Consider the following 27,122-nt stretch of genomic DNA (forward strand, 5'->3'; position numbering starts at 1 on the left):
GACGCACAACACTACGCCGAGCCGAGAAAATGAAGTTCAATGCTTCCGAGCATGCGTCAAATTGTTTCCAGGCATGCGTAGGAATTTTGCGCGCCGGAATTGGTACAGACAATCGGAATTTCAGATCGGAACTTTTTCAGACCGAAAAATTGAGAACATGCTCTCAATCGTGGCAGGAATTCCGCCAGCAAAAGTCCAATGGAGCATACACACAGTCGCATTTTCCGACCAAAAGCTCTCATCGGACTTTTGCTGGAGGAATTTCCGCTCATGTGTACGGGGCATTAGGGTGATTGGAAAAACACTGATTTTACTGTGCATGCGTTTAGCATGCATTTTAAAAGTGTACCTGAAAGCATCTGGTGTGAATAGGCCCTTAGCTGTAATTGAATGTAAATTTAAATGCAAGTCTGTTGACATCCAGGTTGTTTTGACTGAAACACAACCTAAAAGTTTCTTAAAAGGAGGAGTTCCAGCCTGGGGAAAAAAAAAAAAAAAAAAAAAATTAAAAGTCACTTACCTGTCCAGGAAGCCCGCGATGTCGTCACCCCAAGCCGATCTGTCCATCAGCTACGGGTGCAAGCACCGGCATCTTCACTAATGGAAACATCTGTGTTCGGATTAGGCTTCAGAGGCTACTGAGAGGTGGTGAGGAAACTATTTGACGCCTCCTTACCGCCTGTTTTAACCCAATTTTTGCTGACGAATGCACCAAAATCATGTGCATTGCACGTGGTTGTGGGCCGTTTGTGGCACTTCCTCATTTGCTTGACTGTGTAGCATTCCGGCAAGCATGCCGCCCGCCAACCACTACGTGTTGGGTGAACTTTGCTGCAAGTGTGAAGAAAAGCAACACAGCCACAGCATGTAAACATCTCCGTCCCCTGCCTACTGCAACTTAAGGGGGGGGGGGGGGGGGGGGTTGTTGGGCAGCAAAAACGCAGCTGAACTTGTGGCTTCCCAGCCTGTTTCCTACTGCACATGCGCGAGTCGCTCTGCGTTTTTTTAATGGTCCTGCTGTCTTCTGGGACCTGTGTGTCCTCCAGAAGGTAAGGTGAGGCGAGGCGGGGAGGGCTGTTGGAACGTTTTCATACTATCAGCAGCACTAATCAGTGTATTCTGACATCAGAGGAGTCCCTGCTGTCACAATACAAAAGCGCAGCGCGGTGGATTCCTCCTTCTGCCTAGCTTGTGTGGATGGGGAAATCCGTTGATTCTATAGCCAGCCTAACATGGAGCTTTCCGATCAGGTCCACCTAAAAAACTGACATGACTAGGGTATAAAAGATGATTTTGTCTCTATGACTGCTTGACTAACACTCCCCCTTATTTCTTTACCCAACTAACACACAAGACACCATAACTGGAGTTTAATGGCAAAAGCAGCCTTTTGTTAAACCAAATTGTATAAATAACATATATAAATCATACAAGCAACAGTCAGTACAGTCTGAAATTTGGAGCCCCAAAGTCCTTGTAGGCACCACTACTTACCACCTCATCCCTTTAAACCCAAACACATATGAATTACACAGGTTCTGTGGCTGATTAAGGTGGTAATTAAACTCACTTGGTGCTTTGTCCGCTTTTAATTAGCCTCAGAACCTGTGTAATTCATATGTTGTCGGGTTTAAAGGGATGAGGTGGCAACCTTACCACTACTTCATGTACCTGCTTAACCAAACTTAGGCCTCCAGCCAAAAAAACACCGACTTGGAGACAACACCACTATTAGTAGATACAACCCAAACAAACCACAAGGAGCCGTTTCCAAGAGAGGTCCCTACCAATTTACATTTCTCAAATAAAGCAGATACAAGGACCTTGTATCCCACCAGCTGCCATGACAGACCACCAAGGGAAATAGCCCCAAATTGCCCAAGAACTTAACCACCAAAATGGGGGAGGGAGGGTTGGAAGCTGTTCCTACACAGTCTCTCTCCTGAGTGAAGACCTCACCAGGATCCTCCTACTGGTTGTAGCCTGAAGCCCCACCTGTTCCCTCCACTCCACCAATACGGTAAGTGTCCCCTAGAGTTGCCACCTCATCCCTTTAAACCCGAACACATATGAATTACACAGGTTCTGAGGCTAATTAAATGCAGATAAGGCCCCAAGTGAGTTTAATTACCAACTTAATCAGCCACAGAACCTGTGTAATTAATGTGTGTTCGGGTTTAAAGGGATGAGGTGGCAACCATAGTGTCCCCTTAGTATTCACTTTAAACCAGGGGTCTCAAACTGGTGGCCCTCCAGCTGTTGCGAAACTACAAGTCCCATGAGGCATCGCTGACAGTTACAAGCATGACTCCCTCAGGCAGAGGCATGATGGAACTTGTAGTTTCGCGACAGCTGGAGGGCCACCAGTTTGAGACCCCTGCTTTAAACCCTCCTGAAAACTCCTAACATTCCAAACTCCATTTTAACCCTGTCATGTCGGCCCTCCATCTAGTATTCTTTTCCTAAAGCTGGCCATACACCTATAGATTATCTGCAGATTTTCTATGGTTAGATAGAAAAAGTGCAACAGATCTCTCCATGTTCGCTAAACTGTGTGGATGGAGGAATCTCCCACTTTTTCCATCTAACCATAGAAAATCTGCAGATAATCTATAGGTGTATGGCCAGCTTTACTCTAAGCCTTACTTGAGGATGTGATCAGACCGCACATGTGGAAGAGGCCTTAAAAAAGCTGCAAAATTCACTGTAAAACCATCTTAAAAATATTTTTTTTTAAATCTTAAAAATATACTTATATACCAGATGAAAAAACACATAAAATTTGCTTACACAGCACTATACTAGGTTAATCTCATATGGCCACACAAAGCTTTGTAGATTTATTGAGGAGAAAACTTCACAGACTGTAGGTTAGCAGCAAATCACATAACTTTTCGTCAAAAATGTCCGTATGGGTGTGGTTTAGCTGGACGGAGAGTCACTAAGATAATGGACTTTCCAGGAAAAGGAGGAGGAAGTTATAATGGAATTTCCCTGCCTTGGGTGTATTATTTAGTGAATGAAAAATCTTTCTCAAGAAACCACAGCTATGTTCTTTCATTTTCTGTGTTTGCTCATGAATTGTGTTAACAAGCCATGAACTAAATCCACACGGTGTGAACATCAAACTGAAAATATTCAGTAGGGCAGCTTTGAGCCCACCATGTAAGCTATTCCTGGTCTTTATTGTCTCCTTTAGGCTCCATTCACACTAGCGCGTTTTTTGATGCATTTTGCATTTTGCAGACATGCATGGGAATTTTTTAACATGGGTTCCTATGGAACATGTTCACATCAATGCCTTTTTGTATCTCAGCGTTTTTGGAAAGGGTCAGGGACTTTTTTTCATGCAAAATGCAGCGTTTTGCATGTAATGGAATTCAATGGACAAGCATCAAAAACGCAAGTGCACCGTTTTTGATGCATTTTTGCCGTTTTTTTTTTTTTTTTAATTTTTTTTTTTTGACTGTATACAGTCAAAAAAAAAAAAACTGTAAAAAAAAAAAAAAAACGCAAAACGTGGCAAAAACGCTGTAAAAACGCTACAAAAACGCTGCTCAAAAACGTGGTAAGCATGAAAAAAAAGACTCCAAAAACGCTCAAAAGCAACATGCATAGGTGTGAATCGAGCCTTACAAGATATGCTTTTAACTGACCATTTCAATCAAAAACGACATTTAAAGCTGAAGTTTAGGTATGGCAATTTTTACATGTGCCATATCTGTAGGATCCCTGTGGAAGCTTTCATTGCTGTTGGCTTCTAGGTTGCATGACTAGCGGCTGCCCTGCTGCTTACTAAACACAGGAAGTCGCTCACTTGGCATGGGCACCATTCAGAGAACACTTTGAATTCATTTACAAAACGCAAAGTGTTCTCCGATTAGACTAGGTGACATCCCTGCCCCGCCTCTCCATCTCATCCAATGAGAAGGCTTTGCATTCACTGAAAAAAATGCAAGGTGTTCTCTGAATGACGCCCGTCCCAAGCAAACGACTGTCCTCCTGTCTTCAGAAAGCAGCAGCGCAGCCGCCCAGCACAGGACCCAGAAGCCAGCAATAGTCAAAGTGGTATCTACTACCGTGATTTCCAGCTTCCGTGGGAATCCCATAGGTATTGCCAGGTGCGTATCTACAGCAAGGCAAGCAAGGCGTTTGTCTTGGGTGGCATTTTTAAGGGGGGCAGTGCCGGGCAGAGGCGGTTCTTTAACCACTTCCGGTTCCTTTCGGTGGTTGCACCAGGATGAAACCTGCAGCTGCAGGCATCTCCCCAATATCGTTTTGTAGAGTCAGCGGTTGGCTCTCTTGTAATAGTAATAGCAATTGGAGCAGCTTACTAACCGCTTGATTGCTATTACAAGCAGCAGAAGGGGACGTCCTGCCACCTTCCGCGGCTCTCCCGTCCCACTGGGATCTGCTGTTCATAACAGTGAACTGGTAGCAATAACATGACATCACTTCCGGTTTACTCGGAAACCATCGGTGCCAGTTTTAAAAGATCTAAAGCATTCAAAAACATATATACGCATACATAAGTGGTCCATATAGTGAACTTGTTGAGTTATTGACTTTTTAAGGTCATCACAGAGGACAAGGGGGCACTTTTTACGTCTAGAGGAAAAAAGATTTCATCTTCAAATATAGAAAGGTTTCTTCAAGGTAAGAGCTATGAAAATGTGGAATAGACTCCCTCCAGAGGTGGTTCTGGCAAGCTAAGTAGATTGCTTTAAAAAAGGCCTGGATTCTTTCCTTATCCTACATAATATAACTGGATACTAACGATTATAGGTAAAGTTGATCCAGGGAAAATCCGATTGCCTCTCGGGGGATCAGGAATGAATATTTTCCCCTGCTGTAGAAACTTGGATCATGCTTTGCTGGGGATTTTCACCTTTCTCTGGCTCAACTGTGGGTGGATTGTGTATATGGAATTGTATTTTTTTGGTTAAACTAGATGAACTTGTGTCTTTTTTCAACCTGACTAACAATGTAATTATGTAACAGATCTTGCTGTTTTGGAAGTGCGAAGGCGGGATTTGATCTCTCCATAAAGTATACCTGTCACATGCCTATTGCTGTCACAAGGATGTTTACGTTCCTTGTGACAGCAATAAAAGTGATAAAAAAATTAAAGCAACAGTGTATAAATTGAAAAAAAAAAGAATAATTAAAAAAATTAAATTAAAGTGCCCCTGTCCTCCCGTGCAAAGGTGAATGCATGTGTCAGTTCTGCATGTAAGCAAACAGCAATTGTCCCACACATGTGAGGTATCACTGCGAAGTCAGATCATGGGCGGTAATTCTAAATATGGCATGGACGAATCATGTCTCAGGGTCTGATGAGGAAAAACCACAGCTGTTCACTGTGAAGGGCTGCGGACCCTGAATCAAGAACGATATACCGCAGCTGGGGTGGGACAAATTTACCCAGATCTGTGATCAGCTGTCCGAAGGACACAGCGGTTGCAGAGCATGCTCAATGCGTGCCACAGGGAGTAGGGTTCTGGGAGGATGTCTACCAAGACCTATAGTACCGCGCTGTAGCCATCTTTTGGCCATAGTGCAGCACTAAACTGGTTAATACTGGTGCTGAGGAGGTGACATATCGCCGTCCAGCAGCCTGTCAGCCACCCTTTGAAAAATAATCAGCCACAGATCACTTTTCAGAGGGGGTGACAAGCGCTGCCGCAAATGTAAATGAGCCCTTAATCTTGCTGCGTTGCACTACAAACATAGAAAACAGGAGATCCGCAGGGGTGTGGAAGCTGTAGTAACCAGATCACTAGAAAGGGGCTTCAGTGTCCTTCATACTCATCTCTAAGCCCAATTCCCACTTTTTGTACTCCAATGACCTGCCTGGTGTTATTGATGTTGAATATAGATACATCTCAGGACACTAGTCAGACTTTCCGGTTGCTTGAGGATAACCCACTGAGAATCAACATAAGTGAAACTTTGAATGATGTTGTTGATAAGGATATGGGATCAGTCGGGACCAGGGCTTTTTTTCTCAGAGAATAGGTGCAGGAACTCCCCTCTCCCTTGTCACCATTTGTCTCTGCCCCCCTACCCACCTCCAAGCACCGTCCCTTGTTTCCACCCCATATCCACCCTCAGAACCATCTATTTTAGAGAAAACCGAGTATCTTTTTGTGGTGCAAAGTAATCTTTATGTATCTTTATTTCAAGCACTTTATATATCAATGTATTTGTTTTGGTTGGGCACTTATTTTTTGTATATGTATTTGTGTTGAGTATTTAAGCCTTTTATGAGTTGCGGCACCTCTTTATATATTCAATAAGTAGATTGATGTGTAGGGTAACCGCAAGATAGTTACTTTTTACGCAAGTAATCTTTATGGAATTTGGTAATTATAGCAATAAAAGGTAGTAAAATGGATCCTAAGCAGCCAGCAACAATAGCCCCCCCCCCCTCGGTAAAAGACACCCCAACAATAAACAGATTCCCCCTGGCAACAATAGACCTCTTTAAACAAAATAATACCTCGCAATAACAGACCCACCCCAGGAATGATAGACCCCACCAGCAACAATAGATCTCCAGGCAGTGAGCAACAGTAGATCGCTTCCAGCAACAATTGACCCACACCAACATAAGACCCCCCCCAGCAACAATAGACCCCTTCCACAACACTAAATCTCCCCTAGCAACAATAGATTCCCCAGCAGCCAGCATCAGTAGACCCTCCAGCAGCCAGCAACAATAGACTCCTCCCTCAACAGTAGATCCGCCCATCCACAAATGACCCACTAGCAACATAATACCCCCCAGCAACAATAGATCTCCCAGCAGCCGACATCATTGGACCCTTCAGCACACCCCACTACCCCTTACCACTGCATACATTCAGTGATGGAGGTGCCAAAACTGCGTCCCCCCACGTTCCCGCTGAAAAATAGCCCTGGTCGGGACTATCTTCCGCAAGCTTGAAAAAATCATGTCCAAGGACATTCAGGCCTATTGGGAATGCAGCTCTCTCTACCTGTCTAAAAAACAGATACCACGGGGATTGAGGGTTAAAAAATTTCCGACCTTTGAATTGTTTGATGAGCCCTTGAAACAACTATGGACAGAGACTTTATCTACCCGTTCTTTTGCATTGATTGACATAATAATCACATCTAAGAAAAAGGAAATGAATGCTACAACAGGACATAACAGAACTACAACAAGCATTAAAAACACTACAAAGTGTTACACAGTTTGCTGATTTTGATTTATGTTTAAATGAAAAATTAAATCGTCTTGAGAAGGAAATCATTACAGGGAAAAAAGAAAAAAAAATATACGAGACAAAATAGAGACCAACAATGTATATGTATGGAAGCGGAGGCGTCAATGGAGTGGAGCATCTCAGTCAGCTGGTGGGGTCCTCAAACATGTCCATTTTTTAGATATAGACTCTGAACCATGGGATGACACCCTAGCTGCATCAGATTCAGATCCATCACCGCCTCGTTCAGCCATGAGGGGTGCACAAGCCGGATCCATCCCTTCTACAGCGGCAAAAAACGGGGCAAGGAAACACAAGCCCCACAAAAGGAACAGAAACCGAAATAGAAAAGGACACGCCGGAGCCGTAGAGGGTGGAGGAACGGAGGAGAAGAAACTATATCCATCTCACAGACCACCACGCAAGTCCTAAATCATTATTCTAATGTCTTAAATGTATCAAAGAGAACTCTTACAAATAGTGAAAAACCTTTATTATCCAAGGGCCTAAATTTCTGCCCACAGAGGCATTTGAATGTATTTGACACTATACTGGATGTGAATACATTTATCAGAAACCTATCAAAAAACATTATTTTTCAACAGGAGATACTGAGGGGTCTGAGTCAGACGTGCCCATTTCTGGTGGTATTACACCAGAGGATACTGATATCTCTTTTAGGGAACATTGTGCCATCAGGGACTTGGAAGATTTATCCAATGAAAGCCCTCCCATTGCCCTCGATACAAACATTGAAGCTGATACTGTCAAACCTGTACTTTTCAATATCAGATCTGATTTCTATCCTGGAAATTCCTGCAGTTCTGAGATGATTACATTTCAGAGAGCGGTGGAACGGGATTTGACAGTACTAGCTTCTCAGGCAATGGAAGATGATACAAAATGGTGTGACAACCTGACAAAGGAGGAGAAAATATCTTTAGAAAAACTTGAATAGGATGATACTATTGTTATTCGTAACTCAGATAAAGGCGGGCTTATAGTAGTAATGGATACAGACACATATGTTGGAGAAGCAACCTGGCAATTATCTGATACTTGTACCTATACACGATTAAGAGGGGATCCCACCAAACAGTATAGTTCAGTTTTAGCAGGAATTGTTACCCTGTTTCCCCGAAAATAAGACCTAGCGTGATTGTCAGTGATGGCTGCAATATAAGCCCTAGTTAAAGTCCTTGTAGGTCTTCTTTTCAGGGTAGGGCTTATTTTTGGTGAAACAGAGTAGGGCTTATTTGGGGGGTAGGGCTTATATTGCAGCCATCACCGACAATCACGCTAGGTCTTATTTTCGGGGAAACAGGGTAATAGGGGTACTAGAGTGGGCATTTTCAATCAAAAAGAAGCCAGTAAAATAAAACCAGAGAGCCCTGTAGTCCCCACATTTCACCATCTACCTAAAACCCATAAGGCTCCATTCACACTAGCGCGTTTTTTGATGCATTTTGCATTTTGCAGAAATGCACAGGAATTTTTTAACATGGGTTCCTATGGAACATGTTCACATCAATGCCTTTTTGTTTCTCTGCATTTTTGGAAAGGGTCGGGGACTTTTTTTCATGCAAAAAGCAGCATTTTGCATGTAATGGATTTCAATGGACAAGCATCAAAAACGCAAGTGCACCGTTTTTGCAGCGTTTTTGGTGCGTTTTTGCCGTTTTTTTTTGTTTTTGTTTTTTTTTTTAATTTTTTTTTGGACTGTATACAGTAAAAAAAAAAAAAAAAAAAAAAAAGCAAAACGCGGCAAAAACGCGTCAAATACGCTGCTCAAAAACGTGGCAAGCATGACAAAAAAACCTCCAAAAACGCTCAAAAGCAACATGCATAGGTGTGAATCGAGCCTTAGGGACTGGATTCCTTACAGGGACAACCTATTATTTCGGGTATCAATTCCCTCAATGAGAGACTGGGACAGTGGCTGGACAGGCAATTGCAGCCTTTAGTCCAGCAACTTCCCGGATATCTCAAAGATACAAATCACCTTCTAAAAATTGCAGAAAGTTTTGAATGGAGAAGCAATTATTCATGGGTTACATGCAATGTTGGGAGTTTATACTCGTCCATCCCTCACAACCTAGCTATTGTATCAGTCGCCTTTTTCCTTGAAGCACTCACAGACTTACCCATTGAACAGAGAGAATTTATTGTGGAAGTCCTAGATTATCTGTTATCTCACAATTATTTTTCATTTGATGGGGAGTTCTACCTCCAGAGATGCGGCGGCCGCGATGGGGGCCAAATTTTCGCCCTTATTAGCCAACCTCTACATGGGTTGGTGGGAACGGTCCCGCATCTTTGGAGGGTAGAACCCCTTAAGGTCCTCCATTAGACTGTATTTGAGTTTTTTAGGTGACCTCCTGTTCATTATTGAGGATGGTACATCTAGATTAGGTTCATCTTTGGAGTACCTTAATTGTAACAATAAGAACCTCACCCTCACTGGTGAGGCTGATAATTGTGAGATACACTACTTGGATGTACTCCTTAAGAGAGTGAACAAGGAGGTTATCACTACTCTCTATAGAAAACCTTTGTCGGGAAATTCCCTCCTTTTAGCTCATTCAGGGCACCCCAGACACACCATTAAGGGGATCCCTGTGGGACAGTTTTTACGAATTAGGAGAATCCGCAGGGATGACGTTGATTTTGAGCGTGAGGCAGCATCTTTATACCAACGGTTCTTGGAAAGAGGATATCCAAGATGGATGATCAATAGGGCTTGGATGATTGCCAAGGATCAAAACAGAAGAGATCTTATTAGTAAAAAGAGGATGCACGCTCAAAATCAACATCAGAACAGAATGACTCTGTCTACCCCTTACAGTATGGAATTTAACCGGTTGCGGACCGGGTTGGCTCCACTGTGTGAAATCACGTTAATGTACGTGATCTCACGAGGTCTGGATAGCAGGCACGTGCGGACTCGATGTCTGCGGGGATACTCGCGATCGTCTCGCGGAGAGGAAGAACGGGGAGATGCTAATGTAAACAATCATTTCCCCGTTCTGCCTAGTGACAGGACACTGATCACAGCTCCCTGTAATCGGGAGCGGTGATCAGTGTCGTGTCACACATACCCCATCCCCCCCACAGTCAGAATCACTCCCTAGGACACACTTAACCCCTGCATCGTCCCCCTCCTGGTTAACCCCTTCACTGCCAGTCACATTTACACAGTAATCAGTGCATTTTTAATCGCACTGATCGCTGGATAAATGTGCATGGTCCCAAAATAGCACCAAAAGTGTCCGATGTGTCCACCATAATGTCGCAGTCACGATAAAAATCGCAGATTGCCGTTACTAGTAACAAAATAACTTATTAATAAAAATGCCATAAATCTATCCTCTATTTTGTAGACGCTATAACTTTTGCGCAAACCAATCAATATACGCTTATTGTGATTTTTTTTTTACCAAAAATATGTAGAAGAATACATATCGGCCTAAACTGAGGAAAAAAATTTTTTTTTTTTTTTTATATATTTTTTGAGGATATTTATTATAGCAAAAAATAAAAAATAATGCGTCTTTTCCAAAATTGACGCTATTTTTTTGTTTATAGCGCAAAAAATAAAAACCGCAGAGGTGATCAAATACCACCAAAAGAAAGCTCTATTTGTGGGAAAAAAAGGACGTCAATTTTGTTTGGGTACGTTGCACGACCGCGCAATTGTCAGTTGAAGCGAAACAGTGCGGAATTGCAAAAAACGCTCTGGTCAGGAAGGGGGTAAAATCTTCCGGGGCTGAAGCGTTTAAAGAAATAAGAGAGATTGTGAATAGACATCTTCCCGCCCTGTATGCGGATGAGACTTGTGCAAGTATTCTACGGGTAGGAATTAATATAGTACCACGTAGAGCTTCCACTTTGGGTCAATCGCTGTCCCCTAGTTTCTTTAAAAGAAGAACTATTAAATCTCTAATATGGTTACATTTCAAGGGGAACTTCAAGTGTGGCACAAATGGGTGTCCTTGCTGCATCCATGCAGTTAGTGGGAATCAGATTCGCTCAACAGTAACACAAAAGAACTATAAAAAAAACTCATAACTGCAGCACTAATTATGTCATATACCTACTAACATGCGACATTTGTCTCATCCAATATGTGGGTAGAACAACCAGGCGTCTTCGTGATCGTTTTAATGAACATCTATATAGTGTGACAAAAAATTTGAATACAAATGTAGCCAAGCATTTTAATCTATACCATAATGGAAATACTGTACTTCAGCTACAGTGGGGACGGAAAGTATTCAGACCCCCTTACATTTTTCACTCTTTGTTATATTGCAGCCATTTACTAAAATCATTAAAGCTCATTTTTTCCTCATTAATGTACACACAGCACCCCATACTGACAGAAGAACACAGAATTGTTGACATTTTTGCAGATTAATTAAAAAAGAAATGTCACCCATTTCTATGACTAGCCAAATATACATTTTCTCCAGCAGCATATTAGCAAACATTTATTTTATTTTTTAATTATTTCAGGTACTTATATAGCGCCGTCAATTTACGCAGCACTTTATATATACATTATACATTCACATCAGTCCCTACACCCTCAAGGAGCTTACAATCTAAGCTCCCTAACTCACATTCATATACTAGGGCCAATTTAGACAGGATCCAATTAACCTACCAGCATGTCTTTGGAGTGTGGGAGGAAACCGGAGTACCCGGAGGAAACCCACGCAGACACAGGGAGAACATGCAAACTCCAGGCAGGTAGTGTCGTGGTCGGGATGCGAACCAGCGACCCTTCTTACTGCTAGGTGAGAGTGCTACCACTGCACCACTGTGCCGCCCATGACAGTTTAATTACGATAGTATTGTTTCCGGATTTATGTGTCATTCATTTCACTTTTTGAATACAAGCCCCTCCCATAGACTACAGGAGGCAGAGGGACAATTCAAAATTTGGGCCGTATTTTTACCGACCACATTGTCCCGCATGGTACTGTTCCTGTGTATATCCAGGATAGCTGGTTGCTCAGATCACTTATTAAATACGAGTCCCCCCCCCCCCCCAATAGATTGTAGAAGACACAGGTTTAATACAAAATTTGGGACGGGCTATTTACCACCTATACTGTTTCATATGATACCAGGCACGCCCAGTTTAGCTGGCCACTCAATCTATCCATTTACTAAATACGAGTCTCTCTTATAGATTGCAAATCCCACAATGGGTACTCACAGTAACAAGGCACTTAAGGGCACCACACTAAAACAGCAGAAACGAATGTTATACAACCTGTTGGGACAGATTAGCACGCCACCCCATACCGGCCGCTGTTGCCCGTTCGTTTCTGCTGTTTTAGTGTGGCGCCCTTAAGCGCCTTGTTACTGTGAGTACCCATTGTGGGGTTTGTTTATGATTTTAATAAATTTAGTACATACTGCACCATGAAGTCCTTTTTGTGTTGATATATTGAGGTGCAAACGGGACTGCTGTGAGGAACAGAGGCGCCAGTGCAAATCTATCCAGGACCCTGCATATAACATCGAACTCAGAGAGGTTCTAAGGCGCATTCGGACCAAGCTTAATTGCAAGGTCACACGCCCTAAGGTGAGGGGCTATCACCTGGGGGGGAGCACTTGTATGAGCGCACAGCACTTTAGTTTGTGTTCACAATAACACATGAATGGATTGTGGAAGATCTGTGGACTGTTAATTTGATCATTGCACAGCAACACAGCACTGAATTGCATAGAATCACATGGATGCAGCACCAAATCGCATGGATGCGTTTTTTTGTATTTTTTAACTTTTTATTGTTTGAACATTGCACTAACACCATATTGCATAGATGCAGCACTGAAATGCATGGATGCAACACTAAATCGCATGGATGTTTGTTTTGAATTATCTATTAATGTTTGAAAATTGCACAAGCTTTGTGGAATATTTGCAATACACAGGCTGATTGGAGCACTTTTACCTATTTATTCATTCACTGAAGTTTATTGCACATTAATGTATAGTATTAATAGATTTTGTATACTTTGTATGTTAAGCACAATATCACTTTATTAATATTTAGTAGAAATTTCTTACATTTTTATTTTGATAAGCGCAGCGTGTGTACAATTTGGTTGAACTATTTTGCATAGTTATGAGACATGCGTAACGTTAGCAGCTGATCATTTGCAAAGATACACTATTTTGGAGACTAGATTTGGTCAATTACCTGGAGGCTCACAGGACTGCAAATTAGCATTCTGAGTGTGTGAAACGTGTCAACCATTTGAACTGTTTGTAACACTTGGGATGTTCGTTTATTAATTTTGATGGATCTTGGAGTGCAGCCATTTCTTCAGTGTTGATCGTATGCAGAGGCGAGCTGAGGCGGGCACCCTGTCTCACCTGGAGCAGCGAGTTCTTTTGTTTGGATGTTATTGGTGTAGGTGGATCTGTAGAGTTGAGCCTCCTCTGAACTCATCTTTAACTTGAACCCCAAAGGTCCACTCACTGGAGTACAAAAATTCAAAGTTTGGGTTAGAGATGAGTTTGGAGGACACCAAGGCTCAGCACAACAGATCACCTACACCAGGGGTCTCCAAACTTTCTAAACAAAGGGCCAGTTTTTTGTCCTTCAGACTTTAGGGGGGCCGGATTGTGGCCTGGGGAAGTGGTCATTTTCCTAGGACCAGTGGGAGTAAACATTGCCACATTTAGTATTAGTAGGAGGAATAGTGCCCCATGGTTGGGATCATTGGGAGGAATAGTTCCCCATTATTAGTGTCAGTGGGAGAAATGGTGCCCCATTGTTGATGTTAGTTGGCTGAATAGTGTCTTGTATCAGTGGGAGGAATAGTGTACCAGGAGCCAGATAAAGGCAAGCAAAGGGCCGCAGTCTGGAGACCATTGGCTTACACCAACATCATCACTAAACTATTGGATAAGAACACCTATAGGACAACCTTGTGAGTCCAGCATAATCTTTCCACTTTCCCAAGCAGAGAAACTCTGACGAGTGTTCCTTTTCTATCCAACAGTTTTGGCTTTAGAAACGTTCTCTTCAGATTTCCAGCTGCAGCCTCTAATTGGGTAGCCTGGAGGAATATTCCATGCGGTGGTACGATCAGAACATGGAGCCAGCGATGTGTAAATGGAGCAGACAGTACAAAGGGATGTCTTGTCACCTCTAATTAGAGACAGGAGACTTCACTACACTTTTGATTGTGCATTCTTCTGCCAAAACAGCCTTGTACAACACAGGAATTGACAAGATGAACCTCGAACTAAGCCAGAGAAGATGGAAGTGTATTAAGGGGATGATTAACTTCTGAAGTGAGGGTGCGGCCACCTGTCACAAGTCATCAACCCAACAGGTTAGTTCTAAGGGTGAGGTCAGACACACATTCAGGAATGAGGTTTTATGAATGGTGCTAGCTTTAACACATTCCCATGTGGTCTCAAGCTTGTCACAAAAAATTGGAGTTTGGTGCATTAGAGCTGTCAAAATACCCCAACAATTATGTAAAGCAATGACCTAAATGGCAAACTCATTCCAATTATATCCAATTCTCTACATCCCTGTTGCCCAAACTGAGGCTTGAGGGTATATTTAAAACATGGTTTCCTGTTTGTGAAAGTTTTAAACTATTGTTATATATTTACTTTAGCACTTTTAGCACTTGCAAGATGTAACCCCCTGAGGTACATACACCAATGGCTGCGAACCCCTGGGTTACAGGCCTGTGTTCATCGTCATAACAGGTCTGTGCCCATCGTCATTACAGGTCTGTGCCCATCGTCATTACAGGTCTGTGCCCATTGTCATTACAGGTCTGTGTCCATCATTATTACATCTGTGCCCATTGTCATTACAGGTCTGTGCCCATTGTCATTACTGGTCTGTGTCCATCGTTATTACATCTGTGCCCATTGTCATTACAGGTCTGTGCCCATTGTCATTACTGGTCTGTGTCCATCATTATTACGTCTGTGCCCATTGTCATTACTAGTTTGTGCCCATCGTCATTACTAGTTTGTGCCCATCGTCATAACTAGTCCATGCCTATCGTCATTACAGGTCTGTGCCCATCGTCATTACATGACTGTGCTCAACATTATAGTTTGTAGCATATGCAGATATCTAGGGGTTTGATCCATACCGGCCTTATTAAATAAGCCTCAACCTATAGAAGGTAAGTGGTTCATTCCATGCTACCTCAACCAAAAAGGGATCATGCCAATGAGATTGTAAATTACTCTAATAAACAAAGATCTGAACATAGAAAACCCACTCGCTGTCCTAGACAGAATTATTTAAAGTGAAATGTAAAGTGCCCACCGTCATTATGGGACTGTGGTCATTATCATTACAGGACTGAGCTCATTGGCATTACAGGACGTGCCCCATCGTCATTATAACAGGACGTGCCCCATCGTCATTACAGGAGGTTACCCATCGTCATTACAGGAGGTTACCCATCGTCATTACAGGACATGCCCCTTCGATATTACAGGGCGTGTCCCATCGTCATTAAAGGTTTGCACCCATTGTCATTACCACTTGACCTCCGGAAGATTCACCCCTCTTCATGACCAGGCCATTTTTTGCTATACAGTACTGCGTTTCTTTAACTGACAATTGCGCAGTCATGCAACGCTGCACATTTTGTCCTTTTTTCCCCACAAATAGAGCTTACTTTTAGTGGTGTTTGATCACCTCTGCATTTTTTATTTTTTGCACTATAAACAAAAAAAGTCAATAATAAAAAAATATATATATATATTTTTTCCTTTATTTTCTGATATAAAACACATCCAATATAAAAAAAAAAAAAAAAATCCAATTTCCTCATAAACTTAGGCCAATATGTATTCTGCTACATATTTTTGGTAAAAAAAATCCCAAATAAGCGTATATTGATTGGTTTGCGCAAAAGTTATAGCATCTACTAACTATGGTATATATACAGAATTTTTTAATTCTTTATTTCTCAAATCGCCTTTCAGGACAACCTTGGAGAGAGTGTAGCTCCGCCTTCTGCACAGGAAACACATGCAGCCTTTAAATCCCTCCTCTTCCACCATGGCCTCAGTTATTGTATTTCCTCCTCCATAGCCTGTGCCTAGAACCAGGGAGCTGCGCTCTCTCCAAGGTTGGGAGTGTCAGGCTTACCTTTGCTTTTGGCTTTAATGACCATCCCAGCATCCAACCAGGGGCGGGGGGTGTCCCGGTGTCCCAGTGTCCCCGGTCTCTCCATCTCAGGGGAGTTAGGGCCCTCAGGAGGTGCGGCGTCTCTGTACCCGGATTCCGCTTTTTTCTTGGCTCCTAGAGATGGCTCTGGTGGTCGGGCGGGGGCCGCTGCTGGTCAGCGGCGTGTCCCACATCTCGGTTCCAGGTCCCGGCCGGCGACGCGGCTTCCTGAGGGAGCGTGGCACTGCTGGTTCCAAGCGCCTAGAATGCAGAGACCAAGGGGCGGGTCAGAACACCGGCGCCTCCGTTTCCGGCCCTCGCTGATGATGCGGGGACCGGGAAAATTTCAAAAACCTGTGCGTTTTCTTCCTTGCTGCTGATTTTTCTCTACAAGATGGATGAGAGCAAAACAGCCATGGCGGATGCAGGCACCCCAAGCACCGGTCAAGCCCGGGTAAGAGAGGTACAGTGGTGCCTTTTCCTGATCCCTGTGGGGTTTGTTGTTTTGTTTGTTTCCTCCCTGAGGGGAGCCTGTAGCTGCAGGGTCAGAAGTTACTTCACTCGGACCCTGCAGTGTGGACTGGGTGCCTCACTGTTAATACTGCTTGGGTTTTTTCTGTCTCCTCTCTGGCTTGGTGGTGGGTCTGCTAGAACCTAGTGTTTGGTATTTTTAGGGACACTAGGTTTAGTTAAAATTGTTTATCGTTACAGGAAAAAGCGTTCGGGAAAACTAAACAATTAAATCCACCAAGCCAGAGGAAATGTCCTTCTTGCAAGAACTCCCTTAGAGATTTGTGGCAGAAGGCGATGTGCATATCCTGTATTAAAGACCTGGTGGAGGAAGAAACGTCCCAGCAATACAAGGACTTATTCTCCTCTGTAAGGGAACTTACAAACTCGCTGAGTTCCGTCAGGTCCATATTGGTACAGAACCCAGCAGCTCAGGTTGAGCCCCAGAATCCACCACCTAGTCCAAAAGCATCCTCATCCAGACCAGTGGAGACTGAGGACTCAGATGATGAAGGGGAAGTACTCTTCTCTCACTCAGGGACTCAGATGAGGAGGAAGAGGAAGACGATAGCAGAACCTCTCAGTACAAGCCTATCCCTAGAGGAAGTGGATGACCTCTTAAGAGTAATCTACACTACTCTTAAAATTCAGAAAGAAAAGGTACAACTGTCAGTACACGACAAAATGTACCAGGGTCTGGATGAAACTAAACACAGAGTGTTTCCAGTTCATAGGGTCCTATCAGAGTCAGTCAACAAAGAATGGAAGGACCCCAAGAGAGGCGCTTTTTTCTCCAAGACCCTTAGGAGAAGGTTTTCCTTCGAAGATAAGGAGTCCGAGGTTTGGAATAAGAAACCACGGGCAGATGCCGCTTTCTCGCAAGTTTCTAGACGCACAGACCTTGCGTTTGATGATATGGGGGTGCTGAAGGACGCAATGGATAAGAAGGCAGACTTCCTCCTTAAAAAAGCTTTGGATTCAACATCAGTCAGCCTCAAACCTGCTATGGCTTCCACAGTTGTGGCAAGGAACCTGGAATGCTGGGTTGAAAAGCTGAAAAGCCACATTGAAGCAGGCACACCACGGAAAGATCTGTTAGAATCTTTTCCTTTAATCAGTTAAATTGGCAGCAAGGTCATCAGCACTGGTGAACTCAGCCAGACGTGCAGTCTGGCTGAAAACCTGGTCTGGTGACACAGCTTCCAAGATTAAGCTGTGCAGTTTACCTTTTACGGGTGATCTGCTTTTTGGTCCAGACCTTGAAACAATTTTAGATAGGATGGCCGACAAGAAAAAGGCTTTCCCTGCTAAGAAAAAACAGCCAATTAAAAAGAATTTTCATGCTGTTCAACAGCCCCACAAAAATAAGGAACAGGACCGTAAGAGCCGTTGGGGCTCCCAAAGGGGTAAGGGAAGAGGAGGAGTTCTTTTCAGACCTCCTCCAGACCAGCCCTCCAAAAGTAAGTGACAATCTCCCCCCAAGTAGGGGGAAGATTGTCAGCTTTTCACCTGCAGTGGAACATGACATCTCCAAGCCTGTTCGTGAAAAGCATTATAGCACAACCCCCAAGCAGATTTTACAGCCCTACCAAGAGATTGGGAAATAGCTTCAGCAATGATGAGCCTGTTGCAGGATCTGATTCAACAAGAAGTAATTATCCAGGTCCCAAAAGATCAGGAGGGCAGGGGCTTCTACTCTCATATATTCCTGGTAAAGAAGCCTTCAGGAAAGTACCAATTGATTCTGAACGTAAAGATCTTGAACAGATCAATTTGGTACAACCATTTCAGGATGGACGCAATATTTTCAATTACAAAGTTGCTGACTCCAGGCTGTTTCATGGCATTCTTGGATCCAAGAGAGGCTTATCTTCATGTTCCGATAAATCAGGCTTCTCAATGCTTTCTTCGTCTAGCCCTGGATCTGGGGACCTCAGTCTGGCACCTCCAATTCAGAGCTCTGCCGTTCGGACTTTTATTCTCCCACAGGATCTTCACAAAAATAATGGCGGAAGCTCTGGAACCTCTGAAGTTGAAAGGGATATCAGTTGTCCCCTATCTGGACGACCTGTTGTTCTTCGCAAACTCCAAAGTCTCATCAAATCTCCAGGCGTCCCAGACTCACCTCAAGAATTTAGGGTGGCTCCTAAATTTGGAAAAGTCAAATCTGGAACCCTCACAGGAGATGAAGTTTCTGGGTTATACCATAAACTCGGTGCTTCAAAAAGTCTTTCTACCGCAGGAAAAAAAGGTGAAGATCCAATCGGCTGTGAAACAAGTTCAGAACATCCTGTCAGTGTCAGCCAGGTCAGCTATGGTAGTCTAAGGTCTTCTTACGGCATCGATTCCAGCCATTCAGTGGGCCAGATTGCACTCCAGACCCCTCCAGTTAAACATACTTCGCAGTTGGTCCTACCAGGAACCACTAGAAAAACAGATAAAACTGTCCTTAAAGGTAAAAAGGGGTCTCTGGTGGTGGAGAAATCCGTCCAACCTGACAAAAGGCCTTTCTTGGGTCTTTCCCCTGGACAAGCGTCTCACGACAGACACGAGTTCCTGGGGCTGGGGAGCCCACCAGACTTCTCAGGGGGTCTGGTCCAAATCAGAAGCCCAAAATTCCTCAAACTGACGGGAACTGAAGGCAGTTTTTCTGGGTCTCCTAGCCTTTCAATATTTAGTAAAGGGCCATCATGTTCAGGTTCTGTCAGACAATACAATTGCAGTAGCCTACATAATGAAACAAGGGGGAACCAGGAGCAAAAGGCTCCTAGATTTGGCCAGTCAATTACTGACCTGGGCGGAACAGAACGTGGCCTCATTATCAGCAGTCCATCTGAAAGGTTCTCAGAATCTGCTAGCAGATCTTCTAAGCTGGTGGAAGCAGAATGGAGCCTAAATCAAGAAGTCTTCCTGACGATCTCCAAAGCTTGGGGGCAACCCCAAATAGATCTGTTTGCCAACCAACAAAACTCAAAAGTACGCAAATTCTTCTTTTTCCTCCAAGATGATCAAGCAGTAGGCATAGATGCATTTGCCCATTCGTGGCATTACCAGCTGTGCTATGCTTTTCCCCCCCTTTCCTCTGATACCACTGGTCTTAAGGAAGTTCAGAGAAGAAAAGACCAATCCCTCCTGGTCACTCCCTTCTGGCCAAAAAGGCCTTGGTTCGCGGCTCTGTTAAATCTAGCCACAGAACCTCCATGGAAGTTACCGTCCAGAAAAGATCTTCTATCACAAGGGTTAGTGAACCATCCGGAAGTGGACTATCTTCAGTTAACAGCTTGGTTTTTGAAGAAGACCTTTTGAAGGCAAAAGGACTATCTAACAAAGTAGTAAAGACCCTTCTTTCAAGTAGAAAAGAAGTCACTCAGGCCTTATACATGAAGGTCTGGAAAAAATGTAATTCCTGGTGTGCTTCCAAAGGCCTCCAGGTTAAGAGTTTAGTATCTGTTCTTGAATTTCTCCATGAGGGAATGGTGAAGGGACTGGCAGCCAGCACCCTGAAGACTCAGGTGGTGGCTCTATCTGTTTATTTTGAAAGAACTTTATCCAAAATAGTCCAGTAGCCCTTAAAGATTTTCCCAGTTTCCCAGGGATTTGTCTATTGTTTTGCAGGGACTCTGGGGAGCCCTGTTTGAACCCTTACAAGAAGCATCCTTGCAGAATTTGGTTTTCAAAACAATTTTTCTGGTGGCCATCACCTCTGCAAGAAGAATCAGTGAGCTCCAAGCTCTGGCAGTTACAGAACCTTTCCTGAAAGTTTTTGCAGACAGAGTGGTCCTTCAAATGGACCCAGCGTTTATTCCTATGGTTTCTTCTACCTTTCACCGATCACAAGAAATAATCCTGACAACTTTCTCTTCAACTCCGACCAATCCAGGAGAAGAAGCTTTTCATACTCTGGACATGAGATGTTTGTTACACTTTCTTGCAGTAACCAAAAAATTCAGAAAATCGAATGCTCTCTTTGTGGTTTTCTCAGACTCACGCAAGGGAGAGAAAACTTCCAAAAGTACACTGGGCAGATGGCTTAGATTGGCAATCACAGAGGCCTATAAAGCAAAAGGAGAAATACCCCCTTCAGGTATTGCTGCTCATTCCACAAGATCTACGGCAGTTTCCTGGGCTGAAAGGGCTGGTGCTACGCTTGAACAAATCTGTAAGGCTGCTACTTGGTTAATTATTCAACGTTTCTCCGACACTATCGGTTGGATTTACTGTCCGCCGCAGATCAAGCCTTCGGCAGGAAGGTACTGCAGGCAGTAGTCCGACCTTAGGGTAAGTTTCTCGGTTATCCTCTCTAAGGTTGTCCTGAAAGACGATTTGAGAAAGGCATAATTAGACTTACCGGTGAAGGTATTTCTAAGAGCCTTTCAGGACAACCATTACTTCCCTCCCTTTGTTTATCTTAGAAGTGGTTTTAAGTGTCTATCATGGTTGATTGGTGGTTTTCTGTGCTTTGTTTACCAGTTGTCGGAGACCACAATAACTTAGGCCATGGCGGAAGAGGAGGGATTTAAAGGCTGCATGTGTTTCCTGTGAAGAAGGCGGAGCTACGCGCTCTCCAAGATTGTCCTGAAAGGCTCTTAGACTTCCCGGTGACAGTATTTCTAACTATGCCTTTTTTTAATACTAGTAATGGTGGAGATCAGTGACTTATAGCGATATTGCGGTGGACAAGCTGACATTTTTGACACTTTTTGGGGACCAGTTACAGTAATCAGTGCTCAAACTATGCACTGTCACTGTACTAATAAAACTGGCTCGGAAGGGGTTAAACATCTAGGGGATCAAAGGGTTAAATGTGTGCCTAGCTAGTGTTTTTGTGTTTACTATGTGGTACTTTTACTAAGGGATGTGCTGCATTTTATTCCCCACTTTCCAGGGAAAACAAATTCCAGGACATCCCCGCTGACAGGACAGAGGTCTGCCTTGTTTACATAGGCAGTGCTCTGTTCTGTCGTTCTCCTCGCTGCTCAGCGGGTGCCGGCGGGCATCCATTGGCCGGAACCCACTGATCGGCTTCTGCTGTGCCCCCTACTCGAGAGTGCCAGATCGTACTAGGTGCATGATGCAGGGTAGGAGAGCCACTCTGCTGCCGTATAACTATGCTATGAGATGCAAGTGGTTAAAAGACTGTACCCATCCTCTTTCAAAGACGAGCCACTCTGCTGCCGTATAACTATGCTATGAGATGCAAGTGGTTAAAAGACTGTACCCATCCTCTTTCAAAGACTGTGCCCATCCTCATCACAGGTCTGTGCCCATCCTCATCACAGGTCTGTGCTCATCCTCATTAAAGGACTGTCCCCATCCTCATTACAGGCCTGTCCCCATCCTCATTACAGGACTGTGCTCATCCTCATTACAGGTCTGTGCTCATCCTCATTAAAGGACTGTGCTCATCGTCATTACAGAACTGTGCCCATTCTCATTACAGAACTGTGCCCATTCTCATTACAGAACTGTGCCCATCCTCATTACAGAACTGTGCTTATCCTCATTAAAGGACTTTGCTCATCATAATTAAAGGACTGTGCTCATCGTCATTAAAGAACTGTGCCCATCGTCATTAAAGAACTGTGCCCATCGTCATTAAAGAATGGTTCCCATCCTCATTACAGAACTGTGCCCATCCTCATTACAGAACTGTGCCCATCCTCATTACAGAACTGTGCCCATCCTCATTACAGAACTGTGCCCATCCTCATTACAGAACTGTGCCCATCCTCATTACAGAACTGTGCCCATCCTCATTACAGAACTGTACCCATCCTCATTACAGAACTGTGCCCATCCTCATTACAGAACTGTGCCCATCCTCATTACAGAACTGTGCCCATCCTCATTACAGAACTGTGCCCATCCTCATTACAGAACTGTGCCCATCCTCATTACAGAACTGTGCTTTGCTCATAGTTTGTACCATATGCAAATAATTTAGATGGGGTTTGATTCATGACCTACCTTATTAAATAAGCCACCACCTATGGAAGGCAAATGGTTCATTTAGTGCTACCTTAACCAAAAAAGCAATCATGTTTGTAAAATTGTAAAATAATCTCATGAACATAAATCTGAACATACAAAAATCCTTATCCTGTATTTTAAAGAACATGACAGCACTCACTGCTATCTTACTACAATGACTGAAAATAAATTGTATCCACTTACTACAAATGTGATTTTAGGATGGTATATACCTACTTCCATAATCTGACCTAATACCCAGGTGAGAACAGGCTATATAAGACTACCCTGTGGGCTTGTTTTGGATTACTATGAATGCTGGAAGCTCTAGTTATTTATGAATGAATGAAAAGTACACTGCAGTGCAGCCATATCAGGCCACCACTCCTGATGGAACATCTGGTTGCCTATGGCCCAAAGCTGGGACAAGGTCATTTAGCACCCAAGGCAAAAAGGCCAAAGTGCCCCCCTAGGAGGTGCCCAGAGCACCACAGCTACTGGTAGAATGTTGAGCATCTAGCTCTTCCAGAGTCCACCTGCTGGCTGCCACGTCCCAGCAACGCGGCAGTTGACGCAGGCCTCCAACACCACTGGAGGAGTTGAATGTTGAAGATTCTACCAGCGACTTTGCTCATCAGGAGAGCCAAAGTTCAAGGAACAGGCTGGGACAGGTAAATACGAGTGCTATTCTTTTTCAAGGTAGTTTTTTTAACTTTTAACATTTTGGGAGCTTTGTATAGGAATACAATAAAAATGGGGAAAGGGTCCAATCCAAACACCATACAGAAGTAGGTAAACCATAGTCACGGTAAGCCAGAATTGAAGGTAAGGAAACTGGGATTAGCACTATGGTAACTGGGTTTTACTGGTAGGAGGATAGCTACCTTCATGGTTGGAGTTGGGGGGGGGGGATCATTGGTGTGGGAGAGAGAAGTGAAGGGTACGAGGGTGAGGGGTAAGAGGGGAGAGTGTGTCCATAGGGAGAAGGAGGACATCAAAAAGAAATCATGAAATATAGAGAAGGTCAATATGGGTAGAAGAGACAGAAAGGGGAGAGAGAGAGGAAAAAAGGAAATAAGTGGAAGGGCAGAAGGGGCAAGGAGGTTGGCAAAACAAATCTTTGTGGAACAAAGGTGGGTGATCCAAGGATCCTAAATTTTCTGAAATCGGGGAATCCTGTCCCCAATTGATTAGGTTAGCATTTCATTAACCACTTTAGTATACATTCCACTGTCCCATAGGTCCCCATTCATCAATCGTATTGTAACTATTAAACTGGCCATACATTATACAATGTTCTTATTAAATTTCCTTTAGCTTTACCTTAAACTATGTAGTGCAAGTGCCTGTCTGATTGCATACAAATTGAAAGTGTTTAAATTTGACCTCATATTATCTGGTTTTGGTAAATCTAAAGGAAAATTGTACAAGGAAATTGGAGCAGGGCCCACCTAACCCTATTGTCTTGAATTATCTTGGAACTCTACTCTCTCCCTTTTATACTGTAAGCCTCGGTTCACACTGGGACAACTTGTCAGGCGACCTAGGTCGCCTGACAAGTAGCGTCCCGTTCAGTACAATGGAACCATTCTAATCGGAGCGACGCAAGTCGCTCCGACTTAGAAAAAGGTTCCTGTACGACTTTGGGGGCGACTTGCATAGACTTTTATACAGAAGTCCTTTTGCAAGTCGCCCCGGCAGTTGTGTGCAGGTCGCCTCGGTGAGGCGACCTCCAAGTCGTGCCGCCTCTGGTGTGAACCGAGGCTAAAGTGTTGTGCAAACTGTTAGCCCTGTATAATAATAACATGTACCGCCAAGAAGTCATATAGACCCTGCGCTGCATTTTAATTGATTAAAAATAGATTAAAGCAAAGATGCTGTCCATAGAATCGTCAGCGTTCTTTGGGGCTGATTGAAAGCTCTGCTCCAGCCATAACTTTTTAAATAAGTTTTGGATGGACAGGGAGAATTAGGAACTCCGTTAGGTTGGTATTGCTGTTTGTGTCCCTATAAGGCTCGATTCACACGTATGCAGTTTCCTTATGAGCGTTTCTGCAGTGCTTTTTGCGTTTTACTGCGATTCGCTTTTTGAGTCTTTAATGCTTTTTTTTTTTTTTTTTAATTTGTTGTAGGGCAGATTAAAAAACACAAAATTCAAATCATGACAAAATTGCAGTAAAAACGCACAACATGCTTTCCTGCAGCTTCTCTATTGAACCAAAAACACACAAAAAAAAGCACAGTTTTGCTTTTAAAAAAAGTCCCTGACCTTTTCCAAAAACACAGAGGCACAAAACTGCATTTATGTGAACGTGTTTCATAGAAGCCCATGTTAATAAAATGTCATGCTTTTCTGTAAAAAAACATGAAAAAACGCATTTGTGTAAATGGAGCCTAAGGGAGCTCTTCTCTTCTACCGGGATACGGAAGCTGAAACACATTAGGGTCCTTTTCACACGGACGGCCCGCCCGGCGGACTTCGCTTTGCTCGGGGGGGGGGGATCGTTCCGCTGATCTCCGCTGAGCAGGTGGATGACAGGTCCGTCTTGGCTCACTGTGCTGAGACAAACCTGTCAGAGCCCCGCTCTCTTCTATGGGGAGATCGAATGAAAACGGACCGCCTGTCCGCCAGATTGATGGAAAATAGGGTCACCATCAGTCTGGATTTCATGGACAGGATCGGATTGGAGAGCAGTGGGTGTCAGCAGACATGTCACCATGTCATGTCACCGCCGCTCTATGGAGGGTCCGCCTGAAAAACTGACATGTGGACCTGATTGGAAAGCCCATGTAAAAGGGGCCCTAATCAGACAGATTGTTTTATTGCTTGTATGGGGGTCACAGTGAGAGGAATACAATGGAAATAGACAAAACAGAAATCCTAATTCTCATCCCCCTTCAAAAAAAAAAAAAAAGACATGGGAGCCCAGATCAACTCATTCTAGGAGGTCACATGCTATGAACAACATTACCAGCTTTGCTTCACTTTCCATAGAACCCCCCCCCCCCCCCATTACCAAAAGCCTTTCACTTCAATTCAGAAACGTGAGCAGAGTTTACAAAGACTGGAGCAGCGCATAGCAACCAATCAGCTTCTAGCTTTTATTGTCAGAGCCTAACTAAACAAACTAAAGCTAGAAGCTGATTGGTTGCAATGCACAGTTGCTCTAGTAAATTCAACACATCTAGCTGGGTACTGCAAGCCTCATCATTACTCACCAAGATCTGAAAATGCTGGCTGCCCGGCTGTCTCTGGCTTCAATGCTTTCAGAGGCACTGTGCAAGTCAAATCAAAGTGAATTTTCAGACAACGCCAGGCAAATAGGCATCTTAGGTCAGCCATGGCACTGTGCCTGGTTCTCTGACTACAGGTTTCCTAGAGTCCCCCAGTGCTTCCTCCTAGCAAGACAGCTATTAATGTGTCAGCCCTAGCCCCTGTTTTGGCATGCCTTTTTATAGAAGCAACCAGCACTGCTGTAACATGTATGTGAGCAGTCACTATAGACAGAGATGGTGGTAGAAGAAGAAGAAGAGGAGGGCGGGGAGAAGGGGGAGATCAGAGGGGATCCAGAAGCATGGCAGCAGAAAGGGGGTGATGATTATGCCCAGAGGGCAGAGTACTCACAGTGCTCACAGTGCAGGATGATCTGTCTGTGCTCAGCCAGTGCTTACAACACTTTACATAGCAGAGGAGGGCAGGGGGTGTGGTCATGACGTCACTGCCAGTACCTGCCTAGCTGTCACAGCTAATCCTGCACTGATTGCTGATCTCCAGGGGGGGGGGCAGTGCCAGGGGGTGTCAGGGCCATCTCACCTGATCATCACCCATCATTATAAGAGAACAGCACTGATAGGACTTTTCTCACTCCTCTGCTAAAAACTAAAAAGAATCTGTCTTCATGTAGGGAAATGTACAGCCATAGCACATGACTACTACATATGTGTCAAGTGTATCCAAAGACACATTTGATAGACTAGAAATGTGCTAAAGTGACACTAAACAAAAAAAAAAAAAAAAATTCCAGCTTGTATTTTTTAGGCTCCGTTCACATCTCACATCTAGGCATCCCGGATCGTGGGCAGACTGGAGTACAAGAACTTCTTTTGGGCAACAGGCATCCCACGATTCTGTGTGCGCGATTTTACCGCAATTCGTCAGGCGACAATGGCCGCAAAATCGCGCCGTGATTGCAGTGCTATTGGAATTGACAGTGGATCGCAAGGGCGTCCC

At 43.9% G+C, this 27,122-nt stretch overlaps 1 protein-coding gene across 2 annotated transcripts in view; it reads right to left on the reverse strand.

Annotated features, from left to right (window-relative positions):
• ASS1 (argininosuccinate synthase 1) overlaps positions 1-26,610 on the reverse strand; it is a 155,364-nt gene extending 128,754 nt beyond the window's left edge. Inside the window, exon 1 of one of the 2 annotated variants that reach the window (XM_073600484.1) lies at positions 26,517-26,610. The gene's annotated coding sequence lies outside the window, so the exon portion shown is untranslated. The remainder of the gene's footprint in view (positions 1-26,516) is intronic. The other variant, XM_073600483.1, reaches the window with a different exon arrangement.
• Between the last annotated feature and the right edge of the window lie 512 nt (positions 26,611-27,122).

Source organism: Aquarana catesbeiana, linkage group LG09, assembly GCF_042186555.1.
Source record: "Aquarana catesbeiana isolate 2022-GZ linkage group LG09, ASM4218655v1, whole genome shotgun sequence".
Classification (NCBI taxonomy): Eukaryota; Metazoa; Chordata; class Amphibia; order Anura; family Ranidae; genus Aquarana; species Aquarana catesbeiana.